This window comes from Lissotriton helveticus, chromosome 2_1 (genome assembly GCF_964261635.1).
Source record: "Lissotriton helveticus chromosome 2_1, aLisHel1.1, whole genome shotgun sequence".
In the NCBI taxonomy this organism is placed as follows: Eukaryota; Metazoa; Chordata; class Amphibia; order Caudata; family Salamandridae; genus Lissotriton; species Lissotriton helveticus.
Window position 1 is genome coordinate 1,003,806,974 of NC_136059.1, and position 27,010 is coordinate 1,003,833,983.

At 48.1% G+C, this 27,010-nt stretch overlaps 1 pseudogene across 1 annotated transcript in view; it reads left to right on the forward strand.

The window, feature by feature from the left end:
* Window positions 1–27,010, forward strand: part of LOC144818401 (cytochrome P450 1A1-like) — a 280,430-nt pseudogene that overhangs the window by 192,944 nt on the left and 60,476 nt on the right. The window contains exons 3-5 of the transcript XR_013607098.1: window positions 15,342–15,448; window positions 16,562–16,651; window positions 16,752–16,875. The product of XR_013607098.1 is annotated as a cytochrome P450 1A1-like (transcript). The remainder of the gene's footprint in view (window positions 1–15,341; window positions 15,449–16,561; window positions 16,652–16,751; window positions 16,876–27,010) is intronic.

Sequence of the window (27,010 nt, forward strand, 5' to 3'; positions counted from 1 at the left end):
ACCCCATCTTCTCCACCAGCAATCACGTCACCTTCAGCCACACCACCAAACTTCACTGGACTGACCACCTCTGCATCCACTTCTCCCTCGAGAAACACACCACGCCCTCACAGCGATGGAACAAAGTCACCAAAGACCAGCTTATCACCACCCTCACCCAAGGTCCCCCACCCGAGCCCTCCGACACCAACAAAGCAGCCCACATCTTCAGACAATGGATCGACGACTGCACCCATACCCTCGCCCCGATCAGGAAACCCTCAAACAGTGACACCAACATGAGAGCCAGCTGGTTCAACACCGACCTCCAGACATCCAAGCAAACCTGTCGAAGACTCGAGAAGCACTGATGCCACAACCAGACTCCGACAACCACGCAGTCCTCAAGAACGCCAGATGCAAGCACCACCAACTCATCTGATCCGCCAAAAGGACCTCCTTCAAGGAACGCATTGACAACAATGCCCACAACAGCAAAGAGCTCTTCAACATTGTGAAAGAACTCGCCACCCCCAGCTCCATCTCCAATGACATCCCACTGTCGCAAGAACTATGCGACTCCCTGTCCACTTTCTTCCTCCGCAAGATTGCAGATATCCACAACAGCCTCGACACCCAGACACCGACACCAGACACCGACATCCCCCCAACCCAACACCCACCAAAATCACCAACCTCATGCTCTCCTGGAACAACGTCAACGACGAAGACACCAACAAAATCATGAACACCATCCACTCCGGCTCACCCTCCGACCCCTGCCCCCACTACATCTTCAACAAAGCTAATTACATCATCACACCCCACCTGCGGAAGATCATCAACAGCTCCTTCGACCCCGCCACCTTCCCGGAGAGCTGGAAACACGCCGATATCAACGCCCTACTCAAGAAACCCAAGGCAGACCCAAAGGACCTCAAGAACTTTCGACCCATCTCCCTGCTCCCTTTCCCGGCGAAAGTCATTGAGCAGACGACCAACAGACAACTGACCCACTTCCACGAAGAGAACAACCTCCTGTACTCCTTCCAATCTGGCTTCCAAAGCAATCACAGCACCAAAACCGCCTTCATTGCCGCCACTGATGACATAAGGACTCTGCTGGACAATGGCGAAACCGCAGCCCTCATCCTCCTGGACCTCTCGGACGCCTTCGACACCCTCTGCCACCACACCCTGCGCACTCGCCTCCACGACACAGGAATCAACGACAGAACCCTGAACTGGATCACCTCCTTCCTCACCGGCAGGACCCAGAGAGTCCGCCTCCCCCGTCACCTGCAGTGTACCCCAACAATCTTCCCTCAGTCCAACCCTTTTCAACATCTACATGGCACCTCTCGCCAGCATCGTCCAAACGCACCACCTCAACATCATTTTGTACGCCTACGACACCCAACTGATCATCTCCCTTACCAAGGACCCAGCCACCGACTAATCCAACTCCTAGAAGGAATGAAGGCTGTCACAGAATGGATGAAGACTAGCCGCCTGAAACTGAACTCTGACAAGAGGTCCTCATCCTCGGCTCCACCCCTTCTGCATGGGATGACTCCTGGTGGCAGGCCTCGCTGGGCACCACCCCTACACCAACCAACCACTTTCGCAACCTGGGGTTCATCCTGGACTCAACGCTCTCTATGACCCAGCAAGTCAACGCTGTCTCCTCCTGCTTCAACACCCTTCTCATGCTCTGCAAGATCTACAGATGGATCCCCACTGAAAACTAGAAGAACGGTCACACAGGCTGGACTACGGCAACACCCTCTCTGCAGGAACCACGGCCAAACTCCAGAAAAGACTGCAACACATAAAAAACGCCTTTGCTCACCTCATTCTCAGAATCCCCCGCCACAGCCACATAACCGCCCACCTGAGAGACCTGCCCTGGCTTCCAGTCAACAAGAGGATCACCTTCAAGCTCCTCACCCGCGCTCACAAAGCACTCCACAATGCCAGACCAGCATACCTCAACGAACGACTCACCTTCTACACCCCGAACTGCCAGCTTCGCTCCGCTGACCTCGCCCTCGCCACCATCCCACGCATCCGCCGAACAACTACCTGCAGCAGATCATTCTCACACCTCGCCGTCAAGACATGGAACACCCTCCCCACCATTCTGCAACAGACCCAGGACCTGCTGACCTTCAGGAGACTTCTCAAGACCTGGCAGTTCGAGCAGTAGCTGCTCTCTCTTCCCCCTCCCCTCTAGCGCTTGGAGACCCTCCCGGGTGAGTAGCGCGCTTTACAAATGATTGATTGATTGATTGATTGATTAATTGATTGAGAAAGTAGGCGGGCCCACCCTGTGGGTGTCGCCATTAGTGATAGCGCCCAAACCCAAGCAGCCGGGAGCGATCCATCTGTGCGTGGACATGAGGTTGACAAACAAAGCCATCATAAAAAAGAGAGGTACATTACGCCTACAATTGATGAAATTGTTGCGGACATCAACGGGGCATGGTGGTTTTTAAAGGTGGACCTGAACTTTGGCTACCATCAGCTGATGTTTGACGAAGCCAGTCGCTATATCACTACCTTCTTCACCCATGTAGGATTGCGGAGGTTCAAGAAACTGAGATTTGGTGTATCCTCTGTGGCTGAAGTTTTCCAGGATGCGATTCAGGAGGCTCTGTCGGGGCTGGCCAACGTCATGAATGTCAGTGATGATGTACTGATTTACTCACAGACGTTGGAGGAGCACCATGACAGAGTGAGGGCAACACTCACGAGGCTAGGAGAACGAGGCCTCACCTTGCACAAGGAGAAGTGCCAATTCTACGCAACAGAAGATGAGCTTTTTGGCTACAGATTCTCGAAGGAGGCGTTACAGGTGGACCCAGCGAAGGTTGAAGTGATCCGTGCAGCTGAAGTCCTCCAGAACCCCACGGATATGAGGAGTTTCCTTGGAATGGCAAACTACTGTGGTCGGTTCATTCCGCGTTTGGCAACACATGCAGAACCCCTCAGGGCTCTGACAAAGAAAGATACCATGTGGGAGTGGACCTGTACGACCGCCCAGGCGTTTCAAGACGTGAAGAATGCCCTTCTACAAGGGACCACAGTTGCCTACTTTAAACCAGGGAGTCCCACTGAACTGATCGTCAATGCCAGCCCGGTGGGATTGGGGGCTGTGTTGCTCCAGGAAACGGACTGACATGAGTGGGTGCCTATCGCGTATGCAAGCAGAGCATTAATGGCTGTCGAAACATGTTACGCTCAGATAGAGAGAGGTGCGTGTCATCCGGTGGGCCTGGCAGCATTTTTTTTAACAACAAATTGTATTGATGTTCAAATGGGCAAAGCCCGGCGAGCATCGAACCATGTATAGATACAGTATACAATTGCAGGGCACCTAAGAACATCCCCAATGAGGTCTTCAAAACATCAGACTCAAACCCCCCTCCCCCCACGCCCATCTATGCACCATACACCATTTATACAACATTATACAAACGTAGTGCAATCTTGCTCTTTTGCTCTGCACAACATTACCCTATATCAGTGAATTACTCACTACCAGCCTATCTATTGGGTCACAAGAAACCGCTGGCCCCAGGACAGACAGGTCAGTGCCACGGTACGTGGCCCTGCTGGCCCAGATCTTCTTGTGTTTTTGCGGACATCCCGAGCCTGAAACACTGTGACTTCCGCGGACAGGCACCTATCCATTGCTTTCTTCCAGGTACCTATATGGGGTGGGGATGTTACCTTCCAGTGTTGTGCAATGTCACGTTTAGCTAGTGCAAGCCCCACAAACAATAAATGTCTTTTATATCTGTTCCCCCCAATGTCCTCGGTACTGTGTAGGAGAATCAATCGAGGGTCTGCAGGAATGTACCATGCCAACACCCTCCCCACACAGGACCTTATGCCCGACCAGAACTGTTGCAGTGCCACACAACTCCACACAGTATGAAGAAAAGACCCCTCCTCCGAATCGCAGGGAGGCATATAGGGGAGGACCGAATAGCCCTCGTCCTGTAAAGGCGTAAATGTGTAAAGTAAATCCTGTGAAGATATTTAAACTGGATCAGTTGATATCGGGTAGAGACCGCAGAGTACCAGGAAGCAGCCAGTGCCTCTGCCAAGTCATCATCTGTCAATGTGGGCACATCTGCTTCCTATGCCACCTGAGTCCGGTGTATAGTGGTTGTGGACTGTGTAGTTTGGTAAATTTGACGAATCTTGTGGGCACCAAGATCCCCAATGAGCAACCGGCCCTCCAGCGGGTGGAACTCCAGGCGGCTCGTGAGGCCCCTTATTAAAGGGGACACGGCGTGTCTGAGTTGCGGATATCGGTGAAATTATATTTTATGGAGGCCGTAATCTTCCTGTAGCTACTGAAAGGATTTGAGTGTGGACCCCTGCATTATGTCTCCCAACACAGAGATCCCAATGTTCTCCCACCTACGGAAACCCACCAAAGTCGCGACTGGCCGGAGGTGTGTGCTGCGTCAAAATGGTGTAGCACCGGTTAGCTTGCCCCACCATCCCATCTGTCAGACCGCTCACCTCCAGTTCTGAATGACAGTCCTACAAGCTGGGGGAAGTTCCATCAGACACGAGGAGATATACAAGAAGTGGAGCAGACAACCGACTCTCTATGCGTGACCATGTCAACCATACAATACGTACCTGCTACAGGATAATAAACGCCCTCTGCAAACATTTTAAATGGGTCCCACTGCCTTCCCATCTGCCACTGGTCCAGCGTCGGATTGTCAGCTGCCTAGTTTATGGGAATGCCTTGTTGGCTTCCATAAACAGCAAACTCCTTCATAAGCTCCAGGTCCTGCAAAACACAGCAGCGAGACTGGTTCTAAATCTTCCAGCATGATCGCCTTCTGCTCCTAATCTAAGGTCGCTTCATTGGCTGCCCATAAAGAAATGAATAGACTTCAAAATCTGCTGTTTAGTCCATAAAACTCTAAATGGACAGGGCCCTCAGTATTTGGCAACACAACTACAGAAGTACCAGCCTTCTAGGACGCCTCGCTCAGCTAACAAACACCTACTTATAGTTCCGAAGGTCCGAACAGTTAAACACGTCAGTAAATGCTTTTCAAAATTGGCCCCTACCCTTTGGAACTCTCTGCCCATACATCTGATTGATTGATTGAAAAAGCTTTATTCGAGTTATACACTCATAAAAGCACAAACATACAATTTAAAATTCATACATTTTAAAATACATAATAATTAAAATTCATATTTCAGACACATAAGATACATTTTAAACAATTGTGCAAGCTTTGACAAAAAGAGTTTTTAAAATAAATATAAAATTTAGTGCATATTGAAAGATAGAGCCCTCCTCCTAATGGACCATGCCCACCCCAAGTATTTTGCTGTTCCCAGCACTATAGGCATTTCGGTGGAGGTACAAATGATTCTCAACCCCTCGACACCACTTAATACCCCAAGGTTTCTGCAAACTGGGGCTAGCCATACTCTCCTAGGGTTTGCATAGGCCTCACACAGAAATAGGAAGTGTATAATGCTTTCATTTAGGGCACAACATACCGGGCAACACGAGCTATTAGTACTCCTCCATCTGCCCGTCAATGACCTCAATGGGAGAGAACCTGACCTTAGCTGAAAAAATAACTTCCTATCTATCGGGACAGTTATACTGTCCCAATACTGTTCTAGTACAGGTCTCGTTTTTATTTCCATAAATCTACCCCCCATTGTTTCTGCATGTGTACTCCAGAGCTTTTGTTCTATATAATCCCAATATATGGCCTTAATGATGTTTTTGCTTGGGAATACTTCCCCATCCGGATTTTCCCAAAGGTTAGAGAGACCGAGCTCAGCAAGAACCACCCTGAGCGTCTTCAACCATGATATTTTGTGGAATATATCCGATTTAACTAGGGCTAAAAACCCATCGGCATAGTGTCGGATCTCTGGGGTCGTCCACAGTCGTCTCCAATAAAGGATAGGCCTTAATCGGGCGTGGTCACTAACCAGTCTCCTCCCTAGATCCAAGCCAAGTGGTATTAATGGTGTGCTCTGGGGGAGACTCGTTATTCCCCTCAAGAACCTATTCTCTGATATTTGTAGGGCGCGGAGCCTCTCGAAACCCCATACTTCTGCCCCATACAGGGCTGCACCCAGGGCTTTAGCATCATAGACCCTGAGGACCGGTTTTACAGGCCGAATTTTTGATTTCACTTGTTCTGCCCGGAGCGCCCCTGAAATCTGCTGGTGTCTCAGTACCGCCTTCTCAATATGTCGTGACCAACCTGGCTTGCTTGAAATCTCTACCCCTAAGTAAGTAAAAACATTTACTACCTCAAGCTCGATATTATTCAGAGATACCCTTGGTTGGGATCGGCGCCTTTGGCCAAAAGCCATCAACTTTGTTTTGCTAGCATTAACTTCGAGACCATGTTCCCCGCAAAACATATCAAATATATTCAGGGCGCGCTGGAGTCCTGCAGGGGTCTTGGATACAATAAGGGTATCGTCAGCGAACATCAGGATAGGGACCCTGATGCCCGCTAGCGATGGTGCATCCACACTCGCATCCAACATCCTATCCACAATACCATTGATGAACAGGGAGAAGAGCAGGGGTGCCATTGCACATCCCTGCCGTACACCCCGTCCAACAGGAAAATTAACGGTACATTCCCCATTACTCCCCCACTGGACTTTGGCGAAGTTGCTTTCGTGAAGACGCATTATAAGAGTAAGCAACTCGAGTGGGACCCCTATTTTTTTCAGGACTGCCCAAAGCTTACTCCTTGGCACCAGGTCGAAGGCAGCCCTCAAGTCTACAAATGCGACATAAAGGCTGCCCTCGCCCAGGAATACAGTCCCCCACCGCAACATGGTAAATCGAAATATTTGGTCAACCGTGCTGGTTGCCCGCCTAAAGCCTGCCTGATAGGGGGAGAGGGCATTGTTCTCGTCTACCCAATCCATAAGTTTGTTGACCACCATCTTCCCAACCACTTTTTGGATAGTGGCAATCAAACTTATCGGCCTGTAATTGGCCGGGAGTGACCGATCGCCCTTCTTATATATCGGTATAATTATTGCCCCCTTCCATATTTCTGGGATTTCAGCCCCTTTGGCTAGAGCATTCCCCAGTGAGGTCACATACCTAGCCCACCGTACCTTGTCGTGCTTAAAAATATCTGAGGGAATCCCATCTAAACCTGGTGCTTTCCCCCCCTTGTAGGGTTGAAATTACCAGTTCTGCTTCTTTGTTTGAAAACAGGTTTCCCTTGCAAAATACCACTGAAATCGGTTCTATTGCCACAATATCCCTGTTTTCTGCATACTGGGGTTTAAAATACTCAACCCATGATGCCGCATTAATATTATTATCTGCGCTATTAGGGGTACCACCTCGGCCCCACTTCACAATTTGCCAAAAAAGTCTAGAATTTCTTGACCCAGAGGCTTCGAGCAACTCTTCCCAATATTCCTCATCCCACTTTTTCTTGGCCTTGCGGATACTAACATTATAGTGTTTCCTAGCTGCACTAATCAAACCCTTGTCTCTGCTTTTAAGTGCCCCACCCAATTCCAATCTGGATGACCTGCACTGTTTATTGAACCACCTCGCCATTTTAACTGGGGCTTTTCTATTTACCTTATTTAATCTGGTAAAATGTGGTTTTATAAGAGAAAAGAACGTATCGTGTATAGCTGTTATAAAAGAGGATCCAGGTGTTACAGGATTTATTATCTCCATGGCTGCAATTGCTTTATCCACCTCCGAGTCTATGTAGTCCATGGAAGCCACGTTTGCCAACACATTTGGCCATTTAACTCTTCGTGTATCGTTGGCCATAACCGGTACAACTTCACTACGCGGCTCTGGATTGTCAGGCGTGACCCTCCACCAGGAATGGGTGACACAAAGGGGATTATGATCACTTTCTAATCTACCCTTAATTTCCATATCACCCACCCCACACCATAAATTAAGGCTACAAATGACATAGTCTATTCTGCTTTTACTATGACCATTGTCAAATGTACAATTGCCTCCCTGGTCGCTCTTTGTCCTTCCATTGAGGGCCCTCAAGCCATATTCCAAACATAACGCATTCAATAGCAAGATATCTTTTGTCCACCGCTTAACTGGTACAAGATTCAGGTTTGGGACACCCCATTGGACGTCTTCTTCCTGCCCTAGTGGATGTTCAGTGTTTTCCAACTGCTCGAAGGTCCTATTAAAGTCGCCAGCCATAACCACTCTATTTCCCAGGGACTGCGATTCTAGGAAGGAGGATAGAACCTCTAGGGTAGGGGAGTTCCCAGTACTCATACCCCTAGCATAGATATTGTATATGTCTATCACACCCCCCTTATCTGATGATATTCTAAGCAGTTGTATATCCTTGCAACCCAGGTCAAGCACTTTTATTTTTACTTGTAGAGTTTGCTTGATCCAAACTGTTAATCCTCCCATAGGTCTGCCCCTTGGGCCTCTACTCGCTGGTATACAAAAATTTAAATAGCCTGGGAGGAAAATTGGGTCGCAAGCCCATGTCTCCTGGAATAAACACATTTCAAACCCGTTGACAAAATCTATCCAATTTTGTGACAGCAATCTAGTACGCAGCCCTGCGATATTCCACGAAAGGAACCTCCCCATGGTATTGCTATTACAGCTCCCCACATTGATAGCTGGCATAGACGCGTGGTTGGTCAAGCTCTCGCAGTTGCATTGCTCTTCCATAACAGTGTCCACACAATTACCAACCCTGCCCTCGGTGACACCCGTGTCTAATAAAAACCTTAATTCACCCACCATATTTCCCCTACATATCATGCTATCCCTTCTCACATTTCCATATTCCATATTGGTGGTAGCTCCATTTGGACTTGTTGTTACATCCCTTGTTATTGCCAGTGATTTCTCTGGGTTATTCTCCCTAGCCACAATGCCCACATTTACAATTGGATCTGCCGGTCTCCGTCAACATCCCCACCTCAAATTTCCCAACCCATCATGAGGATTGCATGGTTGTCCATACCAGACATTTAATTGTGGGATAGGAACATGGGAAGGGTTAATCTCTGCCAAAGGAAAAAAACTGAATCTCCCTGGCTCGTTATTCCCACCAAGAAGAGCGTCCACTGGTCTTGGATAAAAAAAGTGAGGTCCACAATACCAATCCCACCACTACTAGTACTCCAACCAGGTCTCGTGATCAGTCCTACCACCCTTGGGTCTTGGAAGTTAATTATGATACATTCACCCCCCAGTTGTTTCAGGGTACTGCCTATCCAGTTAACCCTCTAACCCCGATGATCAATCCATCCACTTCCCCAGGTAGAGGTCTGTTAACCCTTAACCAATGCATGACCTTATTTTTTAGCATTTCATAGGTTTCTCTTTGCCCTAGAAGTAGGGGAGGAACATTGGTAAGGATAGCCACATAGGGGTAGGAATCAGGGGTAAGTTGTATCGGGGGTATCCTAGTTGGAAGTTTTGTCGCATAGGGTATTGGTTGGCTTTGTTCCTGGACAACAGGACATGGTGAGGCAACATTCTTTGGTATCATGGGAGCCCTATTCCCCACTAATATATTACTTCCATCACTTGCAAGGCCACCTCTATTTGGCACTTTTGGAGCATGGGACTTATATGTTCCAACACTATTTTTACCTAGATTTTTATCATTGCTTGCCAAAGGACCATGGCTGGATGTCGAAGTACTTTGCAGGGATAAAGTATTAGTAATAACAGGGGTGGCATTCTTTGGCAAATCTTTTCTACCTTTGACTACAGTGCTCTGGGGCTTGGTTTTCCCACAATTAGTATTAATTAGAGCAGTTGATTGGTCATTGGTAGTCTTACTACTTTGACCTTTTCCCTGAGAGCTACTCGCAATACTCGCAGTAGGAGGTTGTAAGACAACCGGCGGGGCACCCACATCTCGCTCAACTGATTGTTGGGTGTTCACATTTCCTCCCGTTTTAAGGCAAGACTTAATTAGAGATTTGGTGGAAAAGAAATTATCTAAGCTCGCCTGCTCTAGATGGTCCAATTGTTCCGCCAGCTTTTTAAGTCTATCCTCAAAGGGGTTCAAGAGGGACCTTATTAGTTTCTCCACTTCTAGAAGAAATTGTGGCTTGGGTGTTGGTGTCCCAGGGGATGCTGTGACAATGGGATCTAGGCCTGATGGTAATGGTACCCCAGGGGATACCATTGTTACGGGATCCAAGCCTAATGAAACAACTCCTCCCTCGCCCGCCGGTAGCCCAATAAGGTTATCCCCATTAATATGTCGGCTCAGTTTCATATGTTTTTTTGGGGGTTTTAGAAACTGGCCTTTCTTTGCAATAACACCCCTTTTCCTTTTTGTACAAGGTTTAGGTTTTATAGTATGTGCTAGAACACTGGGTTGAGTTGTAAGATGTTGCCCAGTGGGTGAGTTGGTTGGAACACCGGGGGACTTTGCAGGCAAAGTAGTGGTTACTATTTCTAAAGGGAAGGTATCCGATGGCTCATTTACTGGGAGTGAAAGATTTGAAATGTCGTGTACCGCAGGGAGCAAGATAGATGATAGGGGGGTTACCAATGAGGGGAAACTTTGGCTTTTGCGTTTTTCAAGAGCGGTTTTCAACAATTCTATGGACACGTCTTTCTGCCAAGGCGATTTCCCTGTCGATGTCCTGGGGCAGCCGTTTAAAATAGGTATCTAGGGGGCCCATAACAGCTGCTTCCGCTTCACCCACCAACGGCAGAAAAGTGGATGTGTTTGTAGAGCAGGCCATGTAGATAACCCCTAGGCACCTCAATATATAACAACAAGTATAATTACTGTCGCAACTATAATAACTTGCTTACAGTACCAGTGCGGCAAATGTCAATGGGATGGCCCAGCCCGGCCTCCCTCGGCCCCGGACGGCCACAGACGGTCCCGCCCTTGTCCCGGGCTTCTCCCGGCGCGCTCCCGCTTAGCGGGGAATGTAATCAATTTTATACTTGGTGCAGCTAGCCAATTGGTGGGAGGACAGGGGGGTGTGTCAAGCGGGGAGAGCTGCCCAGGTGTGTTCAATGGGCGCACAGGGGCTCCTGGACACTGGAGTCCCTGCCTACTCGCAGCCCCGCCGACACTCTGCCCTGCCTGCTCCTCCTCAACAGCAACAGCAGACCCACACTGACAGGCGCCTCCAAGCACACGGCGCTGCGGGACCCGCAAAGCGGGTCCGGCGAGGTTCAAAACGCTAGCAGCGCTTGCAGCACTCGGGAACAAGGAATCCTCTGGGGTAAGGTCCGAAATCCGATTCCAATGGGGGTCCGAAATGCAGCAACCAGCTTGGCTCAGGGTAAGGGTTCCAGAGATTAGATGCGAGTGCCGGCTTTTTCAAACAATCAGGCGGGGGCGTGTCCAGCGGGGAGAGCAGCCCAGGTGTGTTCAATGGGCGAGCAGGGGCTCCTGGACACTGGAGTCCCTGCCTACTCGCAGCCCCGCCGACACTCTGCCCTGCCTGCTCCTCCTCAACAGCAACAGCAGACCCACACTGACAGGCGCCTCCAAGCACACGGCGCTGCGGGACCCGCAAAGCGGGTCCGGCGAGGTTCAAAACGCTAGCAGCGCTTGCAGCACTCGGGAACAAGGAATCCTCTGGGATAAGGTCCGAAATCCGATTCCAATGGGGGTCCGAAATGCAGCAACCAGCTTGGCTCAGGGTAAGGGTTCCCATACATCTACAAATTGAGATTGAGAATTCAAAGTTTCATAAATCTCTTAAGACCTGGCTATTCTAAACCTTCTTCTCTGTATGTGCCTGAGTCTCGGCAAAGCACTATGAGACCTTTGGGTGATATATGCGCTCTACAAGAAACAGTACATAGACATAGACCTAGCAGCAGGGTTTCGGGCATGAAGAGTCATTCCACGGCATAAGCTGTGTCCGACTGTGAGCCGTACCACCAGTCGTTTATTACTAGGAGATGCGATGCTCAGTAATAAGCCCGAAAATCCGCCCGAGCTATCCCACAACAGTATGTAGATTGGATACAGCTTGTGAGCGCCACCCAAACCCCTCCTCCCCCCAGAGAAACCTATTTCGTAATGCATTTATTTAATGAAACTACAACGGGGGGATTGGAAGTGGGTAATTTTGCAGCCTATAGAGCAGGTGAGGGAAAGACACCATTTTAAAAATGGCTGAGCTACCATATAACGAGAGGGGGAGTTGGGACCACACCGTCGTCTCATCCCGAACTGTGGGTAGCAACGGAGCAATATTTCGTGCCCATGCTTTGGTTGGGCACCACGTAATAAACACCCCGAGGTACCGGAAGCCTGCCCCAGCCACTATCAACTGTGAGGCCCAAGCTTGGGACCGCTGTTCCACACAAATAGAAAACAGACTGGGTTTGGACGGGTTAGGGTAGAAACCGGAGTTTTCCCCGAAGACCTGCTGAATCTGCAGCACCCGGGGCCAGGAGACCCATGGATCCGACATAAAAAACAGGGCGTGAGGTGCAATGCTATCTGAGCACTCCGGAGCCCAGTCCAGACCCGTAGGCTGGAGTCCAGGTGGACCCATGCGGCCGGGGGCTCAATTGCCAGTGCGAACAACAGTGGGGAGAGCGGACAACCCTGCTTAGTGCCCCTCCGAATGGGGAAGGGGGCCGAGCAGTGACCAGCCACACGGACTGATGCAGTGAGGTCTGTATAAAGCAATTTCACATATGCCCTGAAGTGGGGACCTAAGTTAACTGCCTCCAAGAGCTTAAAGAGGTACGTCCAACTTAACGAATCGAACGCCTTGCCGATATCGGCCAGCAGGACTGCTGCAGGATGCCAAAAACGATGAGCTTCTGCCACCGCGCTGTCAGCTCGTCTGATATTATGTCTGGTAGACCGCTGTGGCATGAAGCTAGACTGGTCTGGGTGCACCGAATCCTGTATACAAGTGCGGAGGTGGTCTGCCAGAATCTCCCCTAGCAGTTTGGGTTCAAAATTAGGCCTGGGCGGTAAATTACGATCATCTCGCGGAATTTGGGTAATGTGGCGGATTTGCCAAAAATTCTGCGATCTGTGGCTTCGCAGAATTTTTTGCTTGTTCGAGCTTTTGAAATGCGTGTTCGCAAGATATTTCTCCCCGAGCACGCAAATAGCATTCGCGAACAGGAAATATACATCGAGAACACGCGAACAAGCAATACCGCATGTTCGCTGAACTTTTGCGTGCTCGTGGAGATTTTGTACCATTTTGCTGAGCTTTGCGTACCGCGACTATGCGATTTCCACCCACCCCTACAGAAATGTAATAATGAGATAGGGTGGTAGGAGCCTGGGTCGTCTAGCGGGCTGCCCGGTTTAACAAAAACTACAACCTCCGCATGTCTCAAGTCCAGGGGGAAAATCTGCTTCTTCGAGGCTTCGCGTATCACCTTGAGCAACTGAGGTCCCAGAGTCTCCAAATGTGGCTGCAGGAAGTCATATTGGAACCCGTTTGGGCCCGGCGCACGACCTGGGTGGATGTTGGATAGAGCCGACCGCAGCTCATCTAAAGAAATGGGCTCCTCCAGGGCAGAGCATTGCTCGTCCAAAAGGTGACGGGGAGGGATATCCACGAAAAAAGGCATCTATAAGGGGTTCGGTAATGACCTCCTGTTCTTCGTATAATGCTGCATAGAAATCAGAAAAGGCCTGAACAACTGCCTCAGGGGAGACGCAGGCAACTCCCACAGGGGACCGCAGAAGGGGTACCTGTGTCGGGCCACTCTAGCCTGACAGAGCCTATGAAGCATTTGGCTAGACTTAATGCCCCATTAGTAGATCCTATGCTGGGTGGCCAGCCAGGCGTCTTTGGCACGGTCAGTACGAGCCGGATGGAGCAATTGTTGCATGTGCAGGAGGTTCCGGCAGTCAGTGGGATCTGCACCTCCCACTACAAGGGATTGGAGCTCTTCTTGCCTGTTCTCTAGGTTTTGCACCTGAGCCAGGCGGCTTCGCTTTTCCCTGGTGCGGTAACTTATAGCTGCATCCCGAATTGTGGGCTTAAACGCTTCCCATAAAATAACTGGGGACTGGCATGTGCCAGCATTGTATCTCAAGTAGTCAGTGATTTTCTGACTTAGCATCTCACTGTATGCCTCATCATGGAGCAACCAAGGGGATAGACAGCCAACCATTACAGGAGGGCGAAGAAGGTGCACTTACAGATTGGCGATCAAGTGGTGATAAAGAGCCGCCACCAAGGGTCTAAATTCAAAACACCATTTGGACTGTGGTTGGGGTGAAAGGGACTCTGATCATGGCTAAAAATGGAAGGAGGAGAGTAGCGAGGAATGTGTTGTGGTTCAAAAAAGTCTAGCCGACAGACGGAACAAGAGAACGAGAGCCCCCAGCATCGCTGCAGCAGTTGCCTGGAGGTGCTGGTGGCAGCAGAGCCACGGAGATGAACAATGAAACCGAAATCTAACCTGCCATGGCTGAGGAAGGAGGAGAAAGGGTGTTGGAGTGAGACATGAGCTGTGCTGAAGGAGAGGTATTGGAAGAGTTGCAGAGGGCAAATCCGTACCTGCTAGGAGAAATCCCCAGACCGAGTTACAGACTGAGAGACTTTGTATGCTCCCACAGGACACTGTGAATACAACCACTGGTGTGGCGGACAGTACCCTTTGTGTTTTGTTGTTGGTTGATTGGAATTAAAGGTTAGGAGGGATGTAGTGAGGCAGTCGGCCACTACCATACAACGTTGCACATTCATCCTCCCCGCCGGGCGCAGACAGGAGGTAATAAATAAAGGGGTGACTTCCACTCGAGGCAGTTAGCCCGTACCCTACCACCAAGTTTGTCCAGCGTGCTCTGTAGCCTTGACCCTTTAGGCCCCATTCCCCCAATTGTGGCTGTCCCCATCCCCGCAATACCCCTCACCACAGTGATGTTTTTTGGGATTTCATCTTTAAATTACACTGAAAGCGTCAAAAAAAGAGATCACAAGAGCTCTTGTTACCCGAGCTCGATTGATTTGTAGGTGCAGAAAGATTATTGGAATCCACTTTGCGGTCCCATTACAAGGTGCATAACACAAATTTCCAATGTCTATAAAAATGTATTTAGCATTAATGGTTGAATTGAATATATTTAAAGGTCAGGTTGTTTGACTATTATTTTACATAAAAGCCATTTGTTATACAATAATTTCACTCACTGGTTGCAGTGCCATGCAAAAATGTAAATGGATATGGCAAAGTGGCCACATTATTTAATATTAAGTGACCATATGAAATCTAAGTCTAGTATACTGTAACAGGTCTGGTTTTTCAAACTGATATAACACATTGTGATGGATATGGATTTCTGCAAATAAATGACCAATGGTTCTATTTATTTTAGAACTGTATTAGAGATATTACTGATGCCCTCATCGGACTTTGTGAAAAAAGACAAACCATTAAGCAAGGAGCAAATAATGTCTACAGTTGGGGACCTCTTCGGAGCAGGTAAAAATTGTCTTTGTTATTTGAAAAGTACTTAAGTAGCAAAACTGCCAGACAGCACTTAAGTAATTGTTCTTTAAACAGGTCGCAATGGAACATCAGTTATATTATCAGCTAAAAATCTTCAGACCGAGTGAATCAACTCAATAAAACTGACCCTGGGAGATAGTGGCAGGCAATAGTATGGTTTAAAGGTTTTTAAATGCCCACATGATGACAGCATGTGTTTTCGTCTTTTCCTGGTTCAGCATGCCTTCCCAGAAACCATTTTACGGATTGAATTCCTAATTCAGAGCAGAAGTGAATATTGGAACGAAAACATGCTTTCTTGTTGTATTTTAGCAAAAATCACTTATACTTGTTCACAGTTCTAAGGTTAATCATCCTATAAGATACATGGACCTCCCTTCTATCCAATACAGGTTTCACCCACAGTGAATGGTGCTACTGACCTTCTCATGGGGTCTGCGGTTTTCTTCATCTGTCATTTCTCTCATTTCTCTTTCTGATATAAAAGATCGGTAATACCTTTCTTGATTGGGTCCTGTGTACATCAGTCATTTTGCAGTCCAACCCTCTGAGATATCTAATTGACTTGAATTCTTTAAGGATTGTCTAGCAAGAGCAAGCCTAGTTTGAAAATGGATACTTTCCTAGTGGTCTAGGCTGGACAAGTCATGAACAACCATCATTACAAGGTCTCCACTGTACAGTCAAAATAACTATTGAGTTAACCTTTATTTCCCTTTGATTGTCTCTCCCCCCTCCCTTTCATTTAATCTTCCATCATCATTTTTGCATTGAAATGTCATAGCATGGCTGAAAGCTATTAGAATTTTGAGAATTATTTAACGCCTGGCAACACATATTTCTATTCTATGGATTTTCAAAGAGAGCGCAAGAGTGCCTGATCCATGCCAGACCATTATGATATCCAAATAAGGAACCTTAACAAACATTTAAACACAACGGAAATCACCGATACACTAGGTGATTATCTGAAGGTGTGGGATTTATCCTGCCCTCCAAGACCTTACATTTGACACCTTTGTCATAAATAATACATAGCATGCTTGCTTTAACCATGCAGAATAAATATCCCTTTGTTTTCCCTAGGTTTCGACACTGTATCATCTGCTCTTCAGTGGATAGTTCTGTATCTGTTTCACTGTCCTGAAGCGCAAATCAAGATCCATGAAGAAATTGGTAACATCAATATAAGAGAACAGTTTAATATTTATAAATTATTGACCTAAATGAAACATGGTTTTAAATACAGGCAAACAAGCTGCTATTTTCTTTGCAGATGAACAGATTGGAAACACCAGGCTCCCAAGGTTTGAAGACAGAACTAAATTACATTACACTGAAGCATTTATCAATGAAGTCTTGAGGCATTCATCCTTTGTGCCATTTACGTTACCTCACTGGTAAGTGAGTACAAGGATCTTGAATCATGCATGTCTTTAATCTGGATTCCTTACGACTGTTAAAGAAGATAGAAGCCAGTTCTGCCAACACTGTCTTAAGAGAAGATTGTGGGTGCACAACATCTAAATCTATTTGTTCAAGTTGTTCATTTAGTGTATATTTATATTGATTACAAGTTTAAAAAAAACTGACATTGTACATAGTAATACAGCAAATATCAATAGCAAGGTGCATACATGAGTTTAGAACATAAAACCTCATCAAATTGATGGGCCACTGTCCTATTTTATTTAGACAAAGTCAACGTTTTACAAGTGAGCTGGTTTCTCCTCCCAGTATGCTAAAATGTAATTGCTCTGTTACCCTTTTTTTGGTGGGCAGCGGCTACATTAGGGCTTGTCAAAGTATACACCCCTAAATCACATGCTCATCTGCTTTATTTTTCTCCATGACTCTCATCTCATTTTCATTAGCTGAGGGTTACCCGTTATATGGAGTCTTGAATGCGCCCACCCATCAACTTGGCTGTTTCACTAGCCCTTTTGCTGCAAAAGACATTACAACCCCGCAACCATAATAGCCCGAGCTGTGACTATCTGCACCACATAGCAGAATCCACCTAAAGGGTCCTGTTCGCAAATGGGTGATCCCTTTTTAGAGCTGGGAGCTGCAGCTATGCCAGAGTAAGGCAAGGTACAGGAACCATGTGTAAATGAGAAATACAGTTAAACTAGAAAGGTATAGGGCCAAAAAGGAAGTTGTATAAAAGAAGAAAATTGATGTAACGAAAAGAGGCAAATGACTAGAAACAAGGAGAAAGGGAAGTATAATAAAGTCTAGACGCAATATGAAAATGTGAATGACAGGACTATGGGGACGATGACAAAGAGGGACAGGCATTGTTGGCAATGGAATAGTGGCATAGGACTGCAGAGGCAATGAATATGAGAAAAGCAGAATTCTGAAGTCAATGGTGAAAGGAGTGACAGGATTGGAAATGCAATCTTAGGCAAAACTGTAGAAGTAGATGGACATGATTCTGGAGAATGAGAAACAAGGTCTTGACTCTGTGGGCAATGAGAATGCCATGGACAAAGAAGACATCTTAGTGGCAATGTCATGGAAAGAAGAACATGACTCCTGAGGCTACAAGAGAAGGTGAGAGTTATGGCATTTAAATCCATGACAGTGAGGGAAAGGACACTGGTAAATTTGAAAGAGGAATAGGATGAGAGGCGCATTGTGAAAAAGAGAGAATTCTCTGGTGGTTTACAGGTAGGTACAGAGGCATGAGGCAATCCACTACAAAGACATAGGAAAGAGGGGAACATGAATGACACACCTTGGATGAACTGTTTGCCCAATTTTCATTTTGAGAGCGTTTGCAGGTCAAACATTATCCAACCAGTGCCAGCCCTCTATGAATCCTCCTCTTCTCCCAGGCCTCTGGTTCCTTATCTCCACTACCTTTTAATCTGCCTCAGTTATTCCACCACCTCCCATACCCAGATTCAAAGTGTGCTGAGAGCTCTCTCACAGTATGGCACTTGTGTTGGTTCCATGGCAGACCAAAATAGTTGTTGAAGATTAAAGTGCTCTGCAGACCAATGGTCAATGGTTCTGGAGCTGAGGTGCATGAATGACAGAAAGGTGTTGGTAGCCATGTTCTTTATTAGTGCCATGTATGATGTCCAGAGAGTCTGCAAGTAGGATAATGCATCAGTGAGTGATTACATTTTACACTTCCAGCAGAAAGCGATGAGTGTGAAATTAAGTGAAGACAATAGGTGTGAGGATAGACTCAGAAGCAGTATATACAAATCAATAAGGGTGGTGGCTTTACTGGTACTTGACTCCTATGTTATGCAAACAGCTATGACGTTCTCGCTCTTCTAAATTACAAATGATGTTTCATGGATTTGAGCTTCTTTGAAATTATTTCTATAATTTGTATGTTGGTACTGGAAAGCAGCTACCCATTGTGCACAGCAGATGGTATTGAAATAAATATGTACTTCTGCCCGGTGTAGCACTTTGAATGCAGGGCCAATATGGCACCTTCTGTTTCGGTTGCAAACTATTTTAGCTGCAGGTTTCAGAATTTATTGTAGGTTGGAATTTGAGTTTTTAATCAGGCCAACCTACAGTCTATCGACATAGTCCAGTCTTTCTATTACTCGAATTAGAGAGACCCATACTAGAGCTGTATATAAGAAACCCAGGTTGAGGTAAATGGTTTGTAGGATTCTCATTGTGTAAAATGGTTCACTAGTCACTTTGGGATTGAAGAGAGGTGTTAGAGTCCTTAATCGCTACAAGGTTTTTCACTTCAGTCAAAACGATAGCCGTCTGACCCATATTCTGGGTCAAGTGGATATGGAGCTGTAGTTTTTCTGTAAGCTAGAGGTGAGTATTTTCTGTTTTTGAAGAATTGAGCTTGAAATGATTCTCTAGCATCCATTGATCCACAATTAACAAGAATCCCCTGATTATTGAAGATCTGACCTGTGAGGGCTTTTTGATGTTTAAAATGATTTTAGTGTCATATGCTTAGTTGTAGTAGTTGTGGTTAAAAAAGTTCACATGTTTCAGATGAGGGAGTAGGCAAATTCTGAAGAGTAAGGATGTGATATTATAGCCCTTGGGAAACACTTGCTGAACTTGAGAAGGATGAAAGATTCATCGGTGATACAGAGACAATTTGGTGCCAGTACTGTGAGGTCGATTTTGTATCTGGTTCAGTAGCGTGTCCTTGTATCCCACCGTCATATAGCATTAGATCTGGTAGCTAGTGGGTCACCCTACATCAGAACCTAATAATAGGTCAAGAAATCATGGAGCAGCAACTACATTGTTGTCGACAGAGATTTTAAGATTGTCCCAAATTGAGATTACTGCTGGTATGTTGTTTCCATGGTATGATCCCATTCGGTCTGACTGAAAATCGCTATGTTCAATGAAAGTGGCTATCTGACAAACGCTACCTTTTCAATGAGTTTACCTAGGAAAGTTCCCTGTGCTCTAAGTCTGTAGTTAGCTTGGTCAGCTTGGGTCAAATCACTGTTTCTTTTGGACAGGTGTGTTAGGGAGGAGTTTCTTTAGTCAGTATGCAGCAAGGAACTCAAGTAGTAGTGACATAACCAGCCATGTTTATGTCTTTAATGAGTTTCTTTTTATGTCAGTAGGTTTAATAGGCACAATGTGGGTTGGGGATTCAGAGTAGCCTGATTTGGTTGGGGAGATTTTAAGTGGATGTTGCTTGGTTCTGAATGGAAATAAGCTTTGATGTTAGATGCTTTCTTGTGGAAATGTTTTGCTAAGGTATCACAGAGTTCCAGCAGTGTTTTTATGAACTAATATCAGATTCAGGTTTCATAATTCATTGATCATTCTGAAGAGCTCCTTATGTTTATGAAGTCTCCAAGATGTGTTGTGCTTAGTGGCAGCCTTTGGCATTTTTGATGGAGGTTTGGTTGATTCTGTTTCACTTTTGGAGCCACTTTGTATTAATTAGGTTGAGTGGATACCTCCAAAGTCTTTCAAGATCTGACCTTTGTTTTTTTGTACTTTTACATTGTAGATGAACTAGCTGTTTGTCCTGTTATGTCTCAGGCATATAATTTTCAGAAGGGTCACCAAGTCAAAGGCCCAGGTTAACCACTGATGGAGTTGTTTCACAGCTATTTCCAGTCACAGGTTTTGGGATGGAAAAGGATTCTTGGAATGAGTTTACACTGAATTTCTTGTAAGATCTAATAGGTATGAATATATTACTGCTTATAGAATCGTTAGTTGCTGTGTTAATGTTCCGTGAGAAATGGGTGATCTGATAAGTATTCTATGTAATGGAGTTTTTTCCAGCCAGTGAGCAAGAATAAACCTATTAGTTTGAATATGGCATCAAGCTGGTGCAGGCTGAACGGGTTTGATTTCAGACCAATTGGTAGAAGCGGAGTGCTTTAATGTTAGAAAGCAAAGAGGTCTGGCGTAGGGCTGGATTGTCAAGCCAGCTGTTTGAATAGTGTTATCCAAAGTAGCTACAAAATAGAGTAATTGATGCAGGCCTGGTATTTCTGTCGATCACTGTTTGTCCTTAAGATAAGGGTAATTCCTGAAGAGGATTGTGTATTACGTCCCCTTTGGAAATATCTTTGCATAGAAGGTGAACATCAAGCAACATATCAGCGATGAAAAGTATGTCAAGTTTGAAGTCTGCTGATAGCTCATAGATATGATTAATGATCTAACTTAGAGATCTTGCATTTACTAGCTTGCTTGATAGTTGGTTTGAATTATATTTGGGCAGTGGCTAGTTGAATCCTGTCGAATGCTGAAGTTCTTTAAGGGACTACATATTGGCCTTATAATTGGATTTGTTTCATAGGTCTCTTTGTGGGCACATCTGTAAACATGTCTTTCAAAGATTCATCTGATTGATACTTGCACATATCTAGTGTGTGAGATGGTACAACATTAGGTCAGGACCAGATGTTTTGTCTTTGGAATTCCAAGTTGGAATTTACAATGGTACTCATGCTGGAGCTCATTTTATAGCTCGTGTCGCAGCTACAGCAGGTGTGGCTGCAAAGGCTGTGAGCATGATGTGTTGCATGGTTCTTTGAGTTGTTCCAGTATTCTAACTAGCAAAGTTAGTGGGTTTGGAGAGAAGGAACGGTAGAGCCATATACACCAGAACTGCTGTGAGGGGAGTGGATAGAGGAAAGATAGGGAAAGATATTGGAGTAACAAGGGAGTTAGGAATAGGGTTTAACAATATGAAAAGACAGAGTTAGGTGAGGAGAGGAGTAGACTACAATTCCTTAAGAAAAGTAGGACATGCTACTGCTAGACCAGTTATGTATCTTCATGATAAATGTTGCGGCTGGAAGCTGGAAAGTGGTCAACAAAAAGTTGCGTTTGGGATTTGTAGTGGGAGACAGAGCACAGGAGAGAAAAGGGAGTTAGTTGAGAGAGGTGTATATGTAGTTGGGAAGAGAGAGACTTGATGCGTATGGATAGACTTGAACAACATGCAAGAGTGATTTGAGACAAATGAGAGGTTGGGAACATGGTGATCAGGTTGCCTTCAGGGAGACATGAAGATGGAAGTCGGCACAGGAGAGATAGTTTAGATGGAGTAATCGGGAAATAAGGAAGGTGTTGGGTTAGGGGTGGAATAGAAGGTGATGGATATGAGTGAGGGAGGGGCAGAAGGAAGTTAGACCTCTATTCATACATAATGGTGGACAACTTTGAGCAATCTCATTTTCAAGAATTTTGGCAGTTTTGTTGAGCACATGGCCCATTGCATCTTAACCATTGATTATGGTCAGGAAGTTTGCTGGGACCAATAAAATGGGCGATTTGTTCTGGATATTATAACAATATCAAAGACAAAATTATTAAATTGGGTAACCTGCTCGCAGGCAGGTCGCTCCCCATGCCACCACACAGCCGCCAGCTGCCTCGTGCCCTGCTTCCTGCCGCCCGTCTGGTTCCCGCCGTTTCCCGCTCCTTTCTCGCCACTGCGTCCCATTGGCCACCCCGCTCCTGCCTCCCAGCTGCTCCTCCCTCCCTCTCCCCCTCTTAAGGCGGCCACGCAGTGGCGTAGGAGCGACCTTTGACTCTTCTCACAGGCAGGTCACTCCCCACGCCACCTCACAGCTGCCTGCTGCTTTGTGCCCTGCTTCCTGCCGCCCGCCTGGTTCCCGCCGTTTCCCCGCTCCTTTCCTGCCGTTGCGTCCCTGCGGCCCCGCCCTCCTGCTCCCCATTGGCCACCCCGCTCCCGCCTCCCAGCTGCTCCTCCCTCCCTCTCCCCCTCTTAAAGGGGCCGCGCAGTGGCGTAGGAGCAACCTTTGACCCCGCTCGCAGGCAGGTCGCTTCCCGCGCCACCACACAGCCGCCGGCTGCCTCATGCCCTGCTTCCTGCTGCCCGCCTGGTTCCCGCCACTTCCCGCTCCTTTCCCGCCGCTGCGTCCCTGCTGCACCGCCCCCCTGCTCCCATTGGCCACCCCTCTCCCGCCTCCCAGCTGCTCCTCCCTCCCTCTCCCCCTCTTATGGAGACCTCGAGCAGTGGCCACGCAGCTGGTGCGCCAAAGATGCGCCAAAGGCAAGCCCGTCTGCGCCCATCCGTGCCTGAACCGCGCCCAGTGCCAGAACCCCAGAACTCCTGGACCCCGTGAACGCCACAACACCAGACTCCGCTACGACGCCAGCACCCTCTACGCAATCAACGCCGGCCGACACCACACCTGCTTCCAAGCCGCCCCGAAACAGACTCACGGACCTTTCTCCTGCCACACCTGCAGGTTTACCTGCGACAGAACCATCAAACCTCCAAGGACTGGACCCAACCACCTCTGCTGTATACTCCTCAACACCCGCTCCGCATGCAAACACGCCGTCGAGCTCTAGGATCTGCTTGACACCTCCGCCCCAGACGTGGCCTTCCTGACCGAGACCTGGTGGAACGACTCCTTGGCGCCTGACATCGCCATAGCCATCCTGGATGGCTACAAGATCACCCACAGGGATCGCGCCAACAGAATCAGAGGAGGAATAGCCATTGTGCACAAGTCCACCTTCAAGGTCGCCACCCACCCAGACGACACCCTCAACACCGCCGATCAACTGCACTCCCGGATCCACACCGACGCCAACACCACCCTCAGAGGAACACTCATCTACAGACCGCCCGGACCCCGAGCTCAATTCAGCGACTCCATCGCCGACCTCACCAGCACCCACGCACTCGCCTCCACGGACTGAATTTCCACCTCGACAACAACAACAACACCAACTCCGCCACCCTGATCGACAACCTCGCCAACCTCGGCCTCAGGCAACTCGTCGCCACACCCACCCACTCGCCACACGCGAGACTCCATCTACTCCACAGGCATCCACTTCGCCTTCGACCACACCACCGAACTCCACTGGACCGACCACCACTGCATCCATTTCACCTTCAACAAACCAACCACGCACCACCGCACCCAACAGCTACCTTGCCGCTGCTGGAGCAAAGTCACCGAAGACCAGCTGATCACCACCCTTGCCCAAAACCCACCCACCGACCCCGCCAACCCAGACATTGCAGCCCGCAACCTCAGACAGTGGATCGAAGACTGCGCCAACACCCTCGCCCCACTCAAGAAACCCTCCAACAACCACCCCAGCAAGAGAGCGACCTGGTTCACCGACGAGCTGCAGACTTCCAAACGCGCATGCCAGAAGCTGGAGAAGATATGACTCCACGAACGCACTCCGGACAACCTCGCAGCCCACAAGAACGCCACCTGCAGACATCACCACCTCATCAGATTAGCCAAGAGATCCTCCTTCAACGACCACCTGGATAACAACGCACACGACAGCAAAGCACTCTTCAGCATCGTAAAGAAACTCTCAAACCCCAGAGCCAACGCCAACGACATACCGCCCTCACAATAACTGTGCGACTCACTAGCCATCTTCTTCCACCGCAAGATCGCTGACATCCATGACAGCTTCAACACCATGACTGCCCCGACTATGCCAAACCCCACCTCCCCTGTGAACACCACCAGCGCCAACCGCCTGACCTCCTGGTCCAACGTCAACGACGACAAGACACGCAAGGTGATGAACTACATCCACTCAGGATCTCCGTCAGACCCGTGTCCGCACCACGTATTCAGCGAAGCAGACGCTGCCATCGCACCCCAACTATGGAAGGTCATCAACATCTCCTTTCGAAACAGCGACATTCCCGGAAGGCTGGAAACATGCCGAAATCAACGCCCTCCTCATGAAGCCCAAGGCGGACCCCAAGGTCCTCAAGAACTTCCGGCCCATCTCCCTGCTCCCGTTCCCAGTGAAGATCATCGAGAAAATCGTCAACATGCAACTGGCCCGCCACCTGGAAGACAACAACATCTTAGACCTTTCCCAGTCCGGATTCAGACGTAACCACAGCACCGAGACAGCCCTCATCGCCGCCACAGACGACATCAGGCGCCAACTAGACAACGGCGAAACATCAGCCTTCATCCTCCTGGATCTGTCAGCCTCCTTCGGCACGTTCTGCCATCGCACTCTAAAAACACGCCTCCTAGAAGCTGGACTCCAAGAGAAGGCCCTTGACTGGACCACGTCCTTCCTCTCCGGCAGAACCCAGAGCATCCGCCACCCGCCCTTCCGATCCGAGGCCACCAATATCATCTGCGGCATCCCCCAGGGCTCATCCCTCAGCCTGACACTGTTCAACGTCTACATGGCCCCTCGCACAAGTGGCCCGTCAACACAACCTCAACATCATCTCCTACGCCAACGACACCCAGCTAATCCTCTCCCTCACCAAGGACCCGCACACCGCCAAAACCAATCTCCACGAGGGAATGAAGGCCGTCGCCGACTGGATGAGGAACAGCCGTCTGAAGCTGAACTCGGAAAAGATGGAGGTACTCATCCTCGGACCCACCCCCTCGGCCTGGGACGACTCCTGGTGGCCAACCACACTGGGAACAGCACCGACACCCACCGACCATGCACGCAACCTAGGATTCATCCTCGGCTCCTCCCTCTCCATGTTTAAACAGGTCGGCGCTGTCTCCTCCTCCTGCTACAACTCTGCATGCTCTGCAGGATCTACAAGTGGATCCCGACCAAAACAAGAAGAACGGTGACACAGGCCCTCGTCAGCAGCAGACTGGACTACGGCAACACACTCTATGCAGGAATCCCAGCCAAACACCTACGACGACTATAACGCATCCAAAACACCTCCGCCCGACTGATTGTCAACGTCCCCTGCCGCAGCCACATCACCCCCACCTGAGAGACCTACACTGCCTCCCCGTCGACAAGAGGATCACCTTCAAGCTCCTCACCCACACACACAAAGCACTCCACAACACCAGAGAAGCCTACCTTAGCAGCAGACTCAGCTTCTACACCCCCACCCACCAGCTCCGCTCCGCCAGCCTCGCCCTCGCCGCTGTCCCCCGCATCCAATGAACAACCGCCGGCGGCAGATCCTTCTCCTACCTCACCGCCAAGACCTGGAACACCCTCCCTACCCACCTACAGCAGACCCAGGACCTGCTCGCCTTCAGAAGACTCCTCAAGACCTGGCTTTTCAAGCAGTAGCGGCACCCCCTCCCCTCAGCGCCATGAGACCCTCACAGGTAAGTAGCGCACTTTACAAATACTCTGATTGATTGATTGATTGAATGATATGGAAACCAGAGGTCTCTAAGACTTGCCCAGTGGGCAAAAATATTTGGTCTGAGAGTCTTACTTAGAGGTAGAGCTAGGGCAATACAGGAAGAGATTTATATGCTATAGTACTAGGTCTCAGAGACCCACCAAAATCAGATTAGGCAATCCCAGAAGAGAAGCTACACACTATTGTAGTAGGCCAGAGAGGACCACATAGAATTAATATTATATCATCTTGGGAAGGGAGGTTCTAACACTAAAATAGTTGGTCTAAGAGCCTACCCAGAGCAAGTTAGGGGAACATATGAGAGGAACTAGACACTTCTGTGGTAGGTCTGAGATGCTCACCCAGAAGCAGAGTTAGAAGATAGACAGGCTTAGACCAGAGTTAGGATAATTAAGGGGAAGGAGTTAAACAATATAACAGTAGGTCTGGGAGGCTAATGCAGAAGTGGGGTTAGAACAAACCAGGTGGTGAACTTGACACTATAGAAGTAAGTATGAGAGGCCTAATCAGATGTGGGACTAGGGAAATCAAGGAATGGAAGCTACACACTACAGTACTATATTTCAGAGACCCACCCAAAAGCAAATTTAGGGCAGGCATTAGATACAGTCACAATAACTAAACAGAAGAATGTTAATGTGGCTACCTGAAGTACACCTACTCAGAGGTATCACTCACACATAGTTGGTAGCAAGGTTGATACTTATCTCTTCATTGGATGAGTCAGGTTTATGCTGGGGTGATTGGGGTTCAGAGCAGGAAGATGTCTGCTTAAGGGCCCAAACATGTTTGCCACCACATGAAGATGCCCTTAACCTTGCTACTCTTTGCTTAGACGCCTGGCTAAGTACCATAGGAGGAGAGGTTTAATTAAATTAATGAGAAGGACTACCAGTTGAAGAAAAGGCCCACATGAGGAGAGGGCT